Consider the following 16,189-nt stretch of genomic DNA (forward strand, 5'->3'; position numbering starts at 1 on the left):
CTAAAACTAAAAATACCTTATGATCTAGTAATTCCATTAATCGGTACTTACCTAAAGAAAGTGAAAACACTAATTTGAAAAGATAAATGTACCCCTATGCTTGTTGAGTATTATTTATAATAGCCTAAATATGAAAGCAACCAAAGTGTTCATTGATAGATGAATGGATAAAAAATATGTGAGATGTGTGTACACACACACACACACACACACACATCTATGTATCATACGTATGTAATAGAATATTAACTATAAAAAGAATGAGATCTTGCCATTTGCAACTATAGAGATGAATCTAGAGGGTATTATGCTGAGTGAAATAAGTCAGAGAAAGACAAATACCATATGATTTCAGTTGTATGTAGAATCTAAAAAAGAAAACAAGAAAATAAACAAAAATGCAGAAATATACCCATTTTACAGAGAATAACGTGGTTGTCAGAGGGGAAGGGATGGCACAAGGGAAAAATGGTGAAAGATGGAAGGTACGGGTTTCCAATTGTGGAATGAATAAATCATGGGGATAAAAGATACAGCATAGGTAATGCAGTCAATGGTATTGCAGTACTGTGGTATGGTGACAGATGGTACCTACATCGGCCATGAGCATAGAATAACCTATAGACATCCTGAATTATGTTGTACACCTGAACCTGATGTAACATTGTATGTCAATTTTAGTTCAATTAAAAAAAAAAAGTCTAAAATGTGGTTTGGCAGACCATTATTCACAAGGGCAGCATTCTGCTTAAGTCTATGCAAGGATTTTGGGAAGTTTCCTGATGCCCAGTGCTTAATTTACATTTACATCTCAACTGAGATGTCACTTCCTCTAAGACTTGCTTAGCATTTCTGTATCTGAAATGCCTAGATTGTCCCCAGTAATTACGATAATCACATTTGCTTGACTCTCCATTAATATGTACTTTTAAGAAATGAACCATTCTGTCTCAATCATTGTATTCTTAGCAGTTAGCACAGTGTATGATACATAGTGTGTTCTCACTATGATTCTTACTATGTGTTGGACATTGCATCAACTATATTATATATTCCAGCTTTTTAAATTCTCATAGCAACTCTATAATATATGTACATTCTTTAAATGTATGATACATTTAAAAGTAAATTTTTGTAGGAATTATTGAAAATTTACATGTTTGATGTATTACCGTCTTAGAAATGGTACACATAAATTACAATGTCACATTATAATGACAGATTTTCAGCGAATGCATGGTACTTCATCTTTTTCCTGAGACTTTTATATATGTTATTCCCTAATCCTGGAGTGCTTTCCCCAGTGAATTCCCTAGTGGCTGTCACTCCCCATTCCAAAATCTGGTGATACAGTACCCTTCAGATACTCTTTGACTACTCACAAATCCACATCCAAATACATGCTCTTGTATATCCACCAACATCTCCCATTGCATTTATAGTCTTTGCCATTTTGTATATAATTGTTTAAATATTTGTTTAATGTATGTTCTCCCACTAGAAAGTAAGCCCGATGATGGCAGATGAATGTTTTTGCCAATCACTGTATCCCATCATCAAGCAGAGTGCATGGCACACCGAGGAATTCAATAATGATTTCTTGAATTAATGAATAAGTGACTAGAAATAGATTTAAAAATGAGAAATTCCCAACAATATTCCAATATTGTTCAGGGAAATCATATATATTATTTACAATAATAAATATAAATTTATTTATACAAAAGGAAATTCACTAGACTTTAAAAATGGAAATGATTCCTTAAGAGTATATATTTTTTGTTATTACTTGCACTAGCTTCCTGGTCACCCAGAGGCCTTCAGATCTGAAATTTGATCTTCTTTATTAATATACATAACAGGCAAGGCTATTTGTACAAATACCCAGAGCTAAGTCATCTGCCAGAAACATCCTCAACTATATAATAAATGTTTTCTAAATCAGTTCATTGCATCTAGTCACTGTGAGATGATAATCAAGAGATAGGCAATATTCATTATATACATATTCATTCACACATTCATACATTCTTCAAGTTATTTCCTGAAAACCTACTGGGTGCCAGCCCTGTGTCAGATATTACTTTGGTCTTCTTAACCATGTATAAAGGGTTAATATCAGGCCTGGGCTGATACAGAATTAGGAATTCAGTGTCTGTCTTTGCAGTACTGTTTCCTTGGAAACTACAGAGTTAAGATAAATGTGGAATGTTGGTTCTGCCTTGTCTGCTATATGGAAATACACCTGGATTGGAGCAGCTGGGATTGGGCATGCAGGCCTTGGGCCTTTGTAAATAGAGGTATAAAAGATTGCTGAGAAATTAGAGAGCAGTTTCTCTGAGTCAGAATGACCCACACACATCTTGGCTTTCCACAGAGGCAGCCATGCTCACCCCATATGGACACAGGGACTAAGGAATCTGTAAACTCAGGTAGCTGCAGGTCTTCCTTGAGATGAAGATGGCATTAAATGATGACACTGCTTTCTTGTGAAACTAAACAAAGTAGGATTGGATTGAAGCCTATTTGTGTTCCAGGAGTTAGACTGCCTTCCCAAGCTTGTAGCAATGCTGTGGTGGTACACTGACAAAACTTGGGACTGATCCCCCAAATTAGAACTACACCTTCACCCCCCCAAAAAAAACTCCTTTTGTGGTACAAGACCTTTATAGTACAAAGGTCCCACTTTGCATCTTGCTGGCCTTTCCCTTTTCCTTGTGTCTACTTTGTGGCATCTGATGCTCTTAGTAGCTCATGATGATCAGCATCATGATAAGAGACAGACCTGCATTCATGTATCAGCCCCACTACGTCTTGGCTCTGTGGCCTTGGCAACTAATTTAACTACTTACATAAGTTTTCTTCTGCAAAATTGGTTCATACTAAAGAAAGAGGAGAGCACATTTGTTAAAAATGGAATCTTTACAGCCTGATTGAATAAATGGAACTATCACTAATAAATAAATGGCTGGGTGTCCAACTTGTGGCCAGGTTACTGAACCTTTCTGTGTCTTAGTTTCCTTAAGTACAAAATGGAAAGAACAATTGCACATATATTATAGAGTTGCTATGAGAATTTAAAAAGCTGGAATATATAATATAGTTGATGCAATGTCCAACACATAGTAAATCCTCAATAAATGCCAGCTATTAATTATATTTATGTTCAAATTACAACTTAATATTTATTCTTTCAGTGTTTCTACTTCATCAAAAGCAATGAAATGATAGGTCATTACCCTGGAAAGATTAAGTGGTAAAAAAAGGGGTACAAATTCCATGTATGCATGACAGAAAACAAAAAGCAAAACACAAGTAATACAGAGTGGTTACTTTTCCTCTCATAGACTGGAGAAACAATTAAATGATGTTAAAATAAATAGCATAATTCACAAGTAGCAAATTAATTGAAGAACAAGAAGACCAGGGTATATACAAAGTCACCATGGTGATCCAGAACAAAGCATTTCAATTGGCTCAATCTATTTAATACTTATTCCTCCTCGTTTCACCGAGGATTTGTACAAATCGATACATTTCTTCCTTTCTCTGGGAGCCTCGGTTTTCTCTTCTCTCAAATGAGAGTGTAAGATGACTTCTATGGCCATTTGTAGTTTTAAGTTTCTATTACCCATCCAAGCTAAGAAGAATGAAGCAAAGGACTTTCAGATGTTTAGTACCACTGGATAAGAATTTTATATATACATATGTCTTGTTCTTAGTAGAAAAGAAAACAAGGGAGATAAAAAGTGTAACTCATCTTCTCCTTTAATTAATGATCCCAGAGATTTTTAAAATGACTTGTCTATCTTATACTCTTCATCTGCTTACTTAAAGCTTTTGTGAGGAATTTCCATTCCCCTAGGGGGAAACTGAATATTGACCATCTTCCAGAATCTAAAGTCATGTTTGTCCCACACAGTCCAATTCTGAAATGTTTTTGTGTCATTTTCAGTAGTTCAATAAACCATCTGCAGTATACCCTCTCTCAAAAAAAATAAATAAATACAGTCTTTAAAGTCTAGATTGTCTGATATAAGTATGGTTACTCCGGCTTTCTTTTGTTGACCATTAGCATGATAGATGGTTCTCCATCCCCTTATGTTCAATCTGAAGGTGTCTTTAGGTCTAAAGTGGGTCTCTTGTAAACAGCATATAGATGGATCTTGTTTTCTTATCCATTCTGTTACCCTGTATCTTTTGATTGGAGCATTGAGTCCATTGACGTTTAGAGTGAGTACTGAAAGATATGAATTTATTGCCATTATGATGCTTGTCTCCTCAAAGAGTCTCCCCTTAAAATTTTTTGCAGGGCTGGTTTAGTGGTCACAAGCTCCTTCAATTTTTTCTTTGTCTGGGAAACTTTTATTTTTTTTTATTTTTTATTTAATTTTTTTTGCAGAAAAAGTTTCTTTTTTTTAATTTTTTTTCAATATATGAAGTTTATTGTCAAATTGGCCTCCATACAACACCCAGTGCTCATCCCAAAAGGTGCCCTCCTCAATACCCATCACCCACCCTCCCCTCCCTCTCACCCCCCATCAATCTTCAGTTTGTTCTCAGTTTTTAAGAGTCTCTTATGCTTTGGCTCTCTCCCACTCTAACCTCCTTTTTTTTTTTTTCCTTCCCCTCCCCCATGAGTTTCTGTTAAGTTTCTCAGGATCCACCTAAGAGTGAAACTATATGGTATCTGTCTTTCTCTGTATGACTTATTTCACTTAGCATCACACTCTCCAGTTCCATCCATGTTGCTACAAAGGGCCATATTTCATTCTTTCTCATTGCCAAGTAGTACTCCATTGTGTATATAAACCACAATTTCTTTATCCATTCATCAGTTGATGGGCATTTAGGCTCTTTCCATAATTTGGCTATTGTTGAGAGTGCTGCTATAAACATTGAGGTACAAGTGCCCCTATGCATCAGTATCTTGTATCCTTGGGTAAATTCCTAGCAGTGCTACTGCTGGGTCATAGGGTAGGTCTATTTTTAATTTTTTGAGGAACCTCCACACTGTTTTCCAGAGTGGCTGTACCAATTTGCATTCCCACCAATAGTGCAAGAGGGTTCCCGTTTCTCCACATCCTCTCCAGCATCTATAGTCTCCTGATTTGTTCATTTTGGCCACTCTGACTGGCATGAGGTGATATCTGCGTGTGGTTTTGATTTGTATTTCCCTGATGAGGAGCGATGTTGAGCATCTTTTCATGTGCCTGTTGGCCATGGGAAACTTTTAATCTCTCCTTCTATTTTGAATGACAGCCTTGTTGGATAAAGAATTCTTGGCTGCATGTTGGAAGTATTAGCCTCTGCAATCAAACAACACAAAGAAACAAAAGGCATCCAAATCGGCCAGGAGGAGGTCGCACTTTCACTCTTCGCAGATGACATGATATTCTATATGGAAAACCCAAAGCATTCCACCAAAAAACTGCTAGAATTGACTCACAAATTCAGCAAAGATGCAGGATATACACTCAACACACAGAAATCAGTTGCATTCCTATACACCAACAATGAAGCGACAGAAAGAGAAATCAAGGAATCGATCCCATTTACAATTGCACCAAAAACCATAAAATACCTAGGAATAAATCTAACCAAAGAGGTGAAAAATCTATACACTGAAAACTATAGCAGCTTATGAAAGAAATTGAAGAAAACACAAAAAAAATGGAGAAAGATTCCATGTTCCTGGATAGGAAGAACAAATATTGTTAAGATGTCGATACTACCCAAATCAATCTACATATTCAATGCAATCCCTGTCAAAATAACACCAGCATTCTTCACAGAGCTAGAAAAAACAATCCTAAAATTTGTATGGAACCAGAAAAGATCCCAAATAGCCAAAGCAATCTTGAAAAAGAAAACCAAAGCAGGAGACATCACAATCCCAGATTTCAAGCTATACTATAAAGCTGTAATTATCAAGACAGTATGGTACTGGCACAAGAACAGACACTCATCAGTGGAACAGAATAGAGAACCCAGAAATGGACCAACCAACGTATGGTCAACTAATCTTTGACAAAACAGGAAAAAATATCCAATGGAATAAAGACAGTTTCTTCAGCGAGTAGTGCTGGCTGGGAAAACTGGACAGTGATATGCAGAAGAATGAACCTGGACCACTTTCTTATACCATACACAAAAATAAAATCAAAATGGATGAAAGACCTAAATGTAAGACAGGAAGCCATCAAAATCCTCGAAGAGAAAGTAGGCAAAAACCTCTTTGATCTTGGCTGCAGCATCTACTTACTCAACACGTCTCTGGAGACAAGGGAAACAAAAGCAAAAATGAACTACTGGGACCTCATCAAAATAAAAACCTTCTGCACAGCGAAGGAAACAATCAGCAAAACTAAAAGGGGACTGACAGAATGGGATAATATATTTGCAAGTGACGTATCAGATACAGGGTTAGTATCCAAAATCTATAAAGAACTTATCAAACTCAACACCCAAAAAACAATCCAGTGAAGAAATGGGCAAAAGACATGAATAGACACTTCTCCAAAGAAGACATCCAGATGGCCAACCATGAACAAATGAAACACATGAAAAATGCTCAACATCACTCATCATCAGGGAAATACAAATCAAAACCACAATGAGATACCACCTAACACCTGTCAGAATGGCTAACATTAACAACTCAGGCAACAACAGATGTTGGCGAGGATGCGGAGAAAGAGGATCTCTTTTGCATTGTTGGCAGGAATGCAAGCTGGTGCAACCACTCTGGAAAACAGTATGGAGGTTCCTCAAAAAAACTAAAAATAGAACTACCCTACCACCCAGCAATTGTACTACTAGGCATTTATCCAAAGGATACAGGTGTGCTGTTTCAAAGGGACACATGCATCCCAATGTTTATAGCAGCACTATCAACAATAGCCATAGTATGGAAAGAGCCCAAATGTCCATCAATGGATGAATGGATAAAGAAGAAGTGGTATATATATATATATACAATGGGGTATTACCCGGCAATCAAAAAGAATGAAATCTTGCCATTTGCAAATACGTGGATGGAACTAGAGGATATTATGCTAAGTGAAATTAGAGGAAGACAAAAATCATATGACTTCACTCATATGAGGACTTTAAGAGACAAAACAGATGAACATAAGGGAAGGGAAATAAAAATAATATAAAAATGGAGGGGGACAAAACAGAAGAGACTCATAAATATGGAGAACAAACTGAGGGTTACTGGAGGGGTTGTGGGAGGGAGGATGGGCTAAATGGGTAAGGGACACTAAGGAATCTACTCCTGAAATAATTGTTGCACTGTATGCTAACTAATTTGGATGTAAATTTAAAAAAAAGTAAAAAACAAAACTAAAAAATGAAAACAATAATAAAATAAATTTAAAAATAAAAAATAAAATAAATTACTCTGCAGTATATACTTGCTTTTACTTTCATGCTTCCCCATCTAGAAGGAGATGGTGAGGGAGAAAGGAAGGGAGCGAGGGAGAAAGGAAGCAGGGAAGAGAGGAAGTGGAAAAGGGGGAAGGGGGAAGAGGGAAAAGGGGGAAGAGGGAAGGGGGTAAGGAGGAAAAGGGGAAAGGGGGGAGGGAGGGAGGAAGGAAGGAAGGAAGGTAGGTAAGGGTAAGGAAGGAGGGAGAGATGGGGGGAGGAATGAGGGAAGGAGGAATATATAAATGAATCTGGTCTCAGCTGCAGAAACTTTTCTAGTCACCTCCCACCCACACTCACCCAGCTCACCTGGCAGATGTTCATAGCAATCATTTCAATTAAAGCAAAAATCATTTTAAATCAGAAAGGCTGGCTGGCTTTGTCTGTTATGTCTTGTTGCAAAGTTTCCTCAAGTTCCACAGATGCACTGTAGATGATTCAAACTCCTTTGTCATTTATTATGTTCCTACAAGAGTTTAATGTGACTGGGCTGGTTTAGAAATAATTAATTGTCTTTCTACAGCTGAGGAGGAGTCCTTCAGCTATAGCTCTCTGGGGCCAAAGAATGCTATGGAAATGTTCTCAGCCATCCAGCCAGTGAGTGACTGCATAGAGACAAGTAAAATCATAGGCTGGGAAGACTGATGTATAATAGGACTCTGTATGGAAATTCATGATCACTATACCATTCTCGGCTGGGGATAAACTCAGGAAGTTTACGTGGTGCATAGATGTACCGTGCCAGATCTTCATGAAAATCAGAAGCTATAACGTTGCATTACCCTATGGGCTTTGGAAATGGAATGACCTCAGCTGAAGTATGCTCTTTAAAACTTATCTACTTCATGTTTTTGAAACCCAGCTTTCCTATCTGAAAGACAGGGAAAATGTTACGTACTTTATAGGATTTTTATCAAAGTTAACCAAGTTAATTCGCATAAGGTGCTTATTATTATGTTTGGTACCCAGTACTGGCTCAATAAATGCTTATCATTGTTATTACTTAGCCTACATCATGGGTGTGACTCCCATTGATTTATTCAATTTCATGTGCCAAAACACTCATCCCAAAGTTCTAGGCTTTTGTACATATGACACTTTTTTTGTACATACATACACTTTTTTACATATGACAAATGTGCCAGCAATGTCAAAAAAGAATATGGTCATTCCTATTTCTACAGAGACATCTGGCGTCTACATTTACAGAGACATATTTATTTCTGAAAATGGTTTGTAGCATCATTTTAGTATGCTTTATAATCATGTGGAGGACAATCTATGACATAATATCCATGTACAAACAGTATAAGATAAAGATCTAGAAATGGTTCCAAGTGTGATGGAAAAATTCTTCAAATCTAAAATAGAACATTATCTAGAATCTTGAGGTCTGAGTAATAACTATTACTTGAGTAATAGCCAATATTAGGCTATTAAAGTTTACTATAAAATTTACTCTAAAGCTAGTCATAAAGGATAGATTCTAAGATCCTATTAATATTTTTATCTACATGTCTCAATAGCACCACTTTAACCCAAGTATAAGTAGTCAGGCAACACTTCAAATGGCAATGTGATCTGGGGGAAACTGTTCTCTTCCAACTATACTATTAGTGATGCTTCTGATTAAAATCTACCTAGAAAAAGGCTCAAGATAATTTAATATTCATAGAGAGAAATAGCAAACATTTGATAAGCCATCAGAGATACTAGGATATTTATAAAGTTTTAGGCATAATAAAATAAGTATATAGTGTATATGAGGCACTCTTATGCATTGTGCTTTTATGATTTCTAAGGTATTGATAACATTGGACATCTGTGAAATGTCAAAGTCTTTGTGATACATCTCCAGCATGCATTGGCTGAAGAAAACTAGTTGATCCTATCTTCCAAGTGTGAATTTTACATATAGATAGAATTGGAACAAAAATATAGTATCAGGGGCACATATATTTCAGTTTTAAGCACTGTTTTACTAAGACACAGATTTATCTGTTGGGTACCTTTATATTCAAGACACAGAACTAGGTACTTTATATATGTTCATTTCATTTGATGTTAATCTCAGCCTGACACATTACTATCTCCATTAAAAGGCTGAGAGAGAGAGGGGCACCTGGGTGGCTCAGTCAATTAAGCATCCAACTCTGGGTTTCAGCTCAGGTCATGATCTCAGGGTTCGTGGGTTCAAGCCCTGTGCCAGGCTCTGTGCTGACAGTGCAGAGCCTGCTTGGGATTCTCTCTGTTTCTGCCCTTCCCCACTTACTCGCTGTTTTTCTCTCTCTCAAAAATAAATAAACTTAAAACAAAAAAAAAAAAGCTGAGGAAGAGTGAAGCTCAGAGAAGGAAAACAACTTGCCTATGATCTCATAGCTAAAATGCCAGTGCTGGAAAAAAAAAAGAAATAAAATAAAATGCCAATGCTGGATTTTACATTCACTAATACAAATCTGATCTCCTCTTTCTTACATTAAAGAAAGGGAAGGAGTTGAGTAATGGGGTCTAAGGGATACTTAATATCCACCATATAGAGCTCCTTCTTGAAGAAGGCACCTATTCCAACATCATAACAATTGCAAAACATGAAAGGTCTTTGTTCATACCTTTATTTAATGAGTGCCTATTATTTGTCTATCATTGTTCTAGGCCTGACAAATACATATAGAAAAAGAGAAAGGAGGGAAACAAAATGATCTTCTTTAAGAAGGTTATAATCAATAACCATCTATCCATCTAGCTTTGGCAGTCTGTTATTTCAGACTAGTGTTTGATCCAACAGTAAATCTTCTGAATGATGCTACATTTTGAAACAGATCTATGACCCATAGGATATATTGGCAATCCTACAACCTGATCAATTCTCCCAAAAACATAATTAAATGTTAATATGTTGGAAACATTATATTAGAGGCTTATAGAATGGAGGAAGGTAATCATACATTTCATGTAATCTTGCTATTGAATAAAAAAGGGTTGGTTGAAGACTAGTCACTAATTACCACATTTAAAATGGCCAATGATTTAATCGTTTGAATGATAACCTAAAAATAATCCTTTTTTGAGAAAAAAAAAAACCTAATGGAACTGAAGCTCTAAGATGGAAAAAAAAAAAATTGCTAACCATGGAAACAACTATCAAAATAAGCCTTAGCATGTAGACTTAATTACTGACTCTTGTAAAGTATGTGTATAAATAGTTTCACTTTGCAAATAAATGCTATCTGACAGCTATTTAGTAAAATGAAATTTTGTTACAAAGCCTTAAATTTTATTTAATTATGTGTTACACATATAAAATGAGTCCAGAGAACAACATGAGAATCTCTCATTCGATTATTAAATTTCTTATGCCTTACTAGGTGAGGCTGCCTTTTGTTGCTGTTGTTCCCCCTGTACATGCCATGGTTAGAGGTTTATCTTTCTAAAATACAGCTGCAGTCTCTTTGTTAAGACCATATCACTCCACATACATTAAGTTTCAGGAACCCCGTGTCAACGAGACCTGGATTTTATTGAGTTGGAATTCAAGACCTTCTAGGATCTCATTAAACTCCTTTTTTTCCAGCATTATCTTCCACTTTCCCCTTCAACTGTGGCCTCTGTTTTGATATATTGTTATTTGCATTCCCCAGTCAGTGGTTTTGGGGGAGGGCTTTTCTTTTGCAAACCCCATGCTCTGCTCTCTCTCCACTTCCCTTTTCTCCTCTCCAAGAAAAGGTCTCCATCCCCACTGCAGGACACATGGCTTTTCTCTCCCCTAGTTCTCCTCTCCACACCACATCCTGGCCATGTTGTCTCCCTCAAATTATGTGGATTGTTCTCTTAATCCTCAAAATGAAATCCTGGGTATTCAAAATGATTGTATGTTGATCTAGCTGTGTTAGAGGGATGAGACAAGTCCAGGGTCCCCCTACTACTCCACCATCTAATTCCTCCTGCATATGCTTCTCTGTCTACATGTGATTCTCTTGAAGACTCGCCTATCCTAAAAGGCTGTGACAAAACCATGGTGGGTCCCAAGCACAATCACCCATAATATCCATTATATCTCATAAATGAACACAAATAAACACACTTTCTAAATTGGAAAAAAAAAAAACTGCAAATGCAGGCTTGGTGACTAAAAATGAACACTCATTATGAGGTTGTTTACTAGCATTTACTACTCAATCTGCAACTAAGCAGTTCAAAGGGAATATAGGATCAAAGATACAAGCAAGGGAACAAGACTCTCCAACGCCTTTCCTATTTTACAGAGATGTACACTGAAATTTGGGTCATTAATTAATCCATTAGAATGACAAGGCTGCTTGATCAGAGTAGCTCAGAACCATAGACTTACAATGTCTGCCACATGTGGCTGAGGGACAGATCCTGTCAAGATTCAAGAGTGCACTTAATGAATTTTTTGTTATGCTAGAGTTTCATATTTCTGCATTCTACTTACAACTGCACCTCTGGGCCTATAGGTAGTGGGTGGTGGTTCACCATATAAATAAAATAAGATGTGCTTGCCCTGCAAACATAGCACTAAGACAACTCACTTAGGCTGGGAACGCTTTCAGCTAGTCCTTCAACCTGATCACTACTTCTTTTTTTTTTTTTTTAATTTTTTTAATTTTTTTTTTCAACGTTTATTTATTTTTGGGACAGAGAGAGACAGAGCATGAACGGGGGAGGGGCAGAGAGAGAGGGAGACACAGAATCGGAAACAGGCTCCAGGCTCCGAGCCGTCAGCCCAGAGCCTGACGCGGGGCTCGAACTCACGGACCGCGAGATCGTGACCTGGCTGAAGTCGGACGCTTAACCGACTGCGCCACCCAGGCGCCCCATGATCACTACTTCTAAATGACTTGTAAGCTCTTTCAAGATAATGTTGCAAGGTCAAGCTGGCATACCAACCATGTGGGACATTTTCTAGGTAATGCCATTTTTTTCTGCATCAGAGAATAACCTACCCCTCCAAACCATCAATAGCTCCTTGGGCTGCTCTCTTGGGTTTTCGCATTATATTTTCCATAAAAACCACTGGAGTGGATGTAAGTGTATTAAGCCTGGACTTGGCCAGAAACTTTATTGTGCCACTTATTAAAAGAACAAAAGAGGTGAATAAAGTGTTGTTGATTTACTTCGCTGCTTGGACAAGAGTGTTAATTCTCCTATTTCTAATGTCTGTGGTCCCCGCTCATCTCTCAGTCTTGACCCTGAGTGCCCACCAGGATGATGAAGAGAGAGGTCAAAGGTAAAGCCATAAGTGCTGTCAGATAGCCAAATGATAGAGATACTTATGGAATAAATGTACATGCTTGGCCCACTGTTACAGGAATGAACTCAGAAAGAAGCATTTCTACATCTTTAAAAAAAAAGAGGAATAGGGCAAACTGGACTTTGCACAATTCTTAAACAAAACAGTCAGTAACATAAATACCAGCTTCTTTCAACAAGAAAGATAAAGCCAAGAAAATAAGGGAATGAAAGAAAAGACTTATTTAACCTATTTCTTTATGAGATGCATGTTCACACCAACCAGAAAGGAGAGGAAGTAGCATCCAAAGCCAATAACTGTTCTAAGCCCTGAGGGCACTTGATGTTGCTCGTGTGGCAAGATCCTCGCAAGCTCCCAGGAGGTCTCCAGTTCACCAGTGAGGAAGGACATCAAGAAGTAGAGTGTACCTTGCCCAGGATCACATAGCCCCATGAGGCAGGGCTAAGATACAAATGTAACTCTGACTCTGAAGTGCATGTTGCCTAATCTCTCTTGGCTGAGCAACTTTGTTGCTGTTTTGTAATAATTACTAGAGGATGGGGTATTATAGAATGACTATTTAAGGAGAAAAGTGAAACAGCTCTGGGAGACTAAAAATAGATTGAGGTTGTGGAGAGGTTCCAGTACCAGTGAGGTTAATTAAAAGTAGATATTTAATAAAGTTTTCACTGAAACACAGAATGGCAGCTGTAATCAAATCCATGGGAAGGGTAAAGTATACAGGCTCCCAGTGTGTGAAGGACAGAGTTATTTCTGAAATCAAAACAGTAACACGAAGAGATTACAGTTTGACCCATTTCCTGGCATAAGAACTTGGTATTTCCAGATTGCTTCAGAACACCAATAACCCTACCACAGCTTGAAAATATTACTTAGGATCAACTGATCTGCAGGCAATGTTGAGAATGGATGCTGAGGCACTTGAAACAGATTTATCTATTACTTAAATTAAAAATGTTATTAATGTCTTATATGCAGAGATGGCCTGGGGGCCAGATGGCTGTACAATCCCATATTCTAAAGCTTATAAAGCATATTATATTTGAATTTTGAACTTAAAGTTTCCATATTTAAAAAAGAAATTATTAAAGCCACATATAGACCCCATTCTCAGTAATTAAAAATGACTCTTAAAGATTTAAACAAACAAACAAAAAAGCTGGCAAACAGCACAGATTTATTTCTAGGATGATTTGTGAGGGCAAGTGATATAGCATGAATGGCTGTTTTTCCCGGATACTTATATTCTCCTCCAGTGCCAACTAGAGGAAGTCAAAATGTTTTCGGTTATTAGGGATTGAACCTTGTTTCTAGAGGCTGTAAATCATTGTGTTTCTAAAAAAATAAATTGCTTTAGGAACATATAAAAATATTTTTATCTACAAAATGAGAAGCCATTCCAATAAAAAGTGAAAAATGCAATCTATGGTTCAGTGATTTGGAAACATCTGGATATTTGTTTAAGTACAGCTCCTTGAAAACACATCATATTTGGCTTTGCGTATATGAGCCACGGAGATGTTTTTCTTAAATTATCACTTTTATATGAGTTAATGATAACACCCTTTAAAGAAATATTCGAAGATATTCTAAACATTTTCAAAAATATATACAAAAATAAGCAACTACCCTTAAGAGACAGTATATGGCTTAACAGCTTGGACTTTGGAGAAGGACAGACCTAGCTTTAAATGCTATTTCACTAATAGTGATTTGATTATAGGTAGTTTATTTTAACGTTTAAGATAATTTTCTAGTGGGTAAAATGAGAAATTTAAATGAAATAATGTATACAAAATATTTATATAATACTTGAAATATAGTAATTACTCAATAAATGTTAGCTCTTATTATATTAGATTGAACCACAAAATTGCCGTTTTTTGTATGGCAAATAGTCAAACATTGGCAGCTGCATATACTTCAGTTTAGCATTATAAATTCCAAAAATACTGGAATTAGTGAAGGCCTAACTTTCTCCACTGAATCAAGAAAGAAATTTCTCAAAAGGCAAGAAGCATCTAACAATAATAGTAAACATACAGCAATACCCATAAGCTCAAAAATGGCATTGAGTTTTCAAAAGAGGAGATGACAAATGATACATGCAAGAATAGGGTAGAGGGAGAATTCTCTGATAAACTTGGAATATTGAGTACAATAGAGGAGTAATTATCTACAGGGTTATAGTTTTTATTGGTGGTTTTTAAAAAAAAAAGTATCTTAATGATCAAAATGGAATAAAAAAACAACATGGAAAATAGTAAATTCAAATACTTTTTTTTAAATTTTTTTAACATTTACTTATTTTTGAGAGACAGAGCATGAGCAGGGGAGGGAGATACAGAATCTGAAACAGCCTCCAGGCTCTGAGCTATTTGTTAGCACAGAGCCCAATGTGGGGCTCAAACTCACAAACTGCAAGACATGACCTGAGCTGAAGTCAGATGCTCAACCCACTGAGCCACCCAGGGGCCTGATACTTTCTTGATTGAGTAAACTTTCTATCAATCCAAATCAAGATAAACTATTCAATGACAACAAAGGTTTCTTCTCCCTATTCATATTCTTTTTCCAAACTTTCTAAAAAAAACTATCTAAGAACACATTTATTTCAATTCTCTCACATCCCGAAGACAAAGTTGTAAAAATTCCTTCAATGCTGAAAAATGTAGGTAATTCTTTATATTTTTAAAATTCTGATAAGTTGCAGGCAATGACTATACTGGTTTTCATATACTTTGAAGTAATTCTAGTGATCAGATTTATTGTGGTAGTGACTGAGAAATGACCAAGGATATTCAGGAAATATAATAATTGTATATTTAAATTTACCCTGATAAGAACCAAGGGTTCCTTAAAACCTTGGAGTTTCCAACACCTCTGATAAAAAATGCCTTCTAATATCCTTCAGTTATCTTCTTGTCACAATTGTGCTTATTTCATCTTTCAAGTAGAAAGACATATCAATTCACAAAAAAGGATGTGTCACTGAGATTGTTTATAATGAAACATTCAGCAAATTGAATGTGTTTTTCACATTTGATTCCAAAATATAAGGTCTACCAAGAACTATGCAATGCTAAACAGGCACACTGTACCAGCCTTACCTTCACAAAAACAAATGTCAGAGATAAAGGAAACTGAAGTATCCAGCAGAACAATAAAAAAATCTCCACAGAATAGGCTCCAGGACCCAGAACTTGTTTTCAAGTATTCATAGATTCCTTCCTTCCTTCCTTCCTTCCTTCCTTCCTTCCTTCCTTCCTTCCTTCCTTCCTTCCACTAAGATATACTGAACTTCCTGCAACTGGGCATATAATTGTGAGCAAAAACATTAAAAAGTTTCTGTTTTCATGAGATTTGCTGTCTGGAGGGGGGAACACTCAAATGAATAAATAAGTACTTCAAATTGACATATGTGTTACACAGAAAACAAACAACATACTACAAAGGACTTTATCTGGTATGGGTTAATGAATTCCA

Source organism: Lynx canadensis, chromosome D1 (genome assembly GCF_007474595.2).
Source record: "Lynx canadensis isolate LIC74 chromosome D1, mLynCan4.pri.v2, whole genome shotgun sequence".
In the NCBI taxonomy this organism is placed as follows: domain Eukaryota; kingdom Metazoa; phylum Chordata; class Mammalia; order Carnivora; family Felidae; genus Lynx; species Lynx canadensis.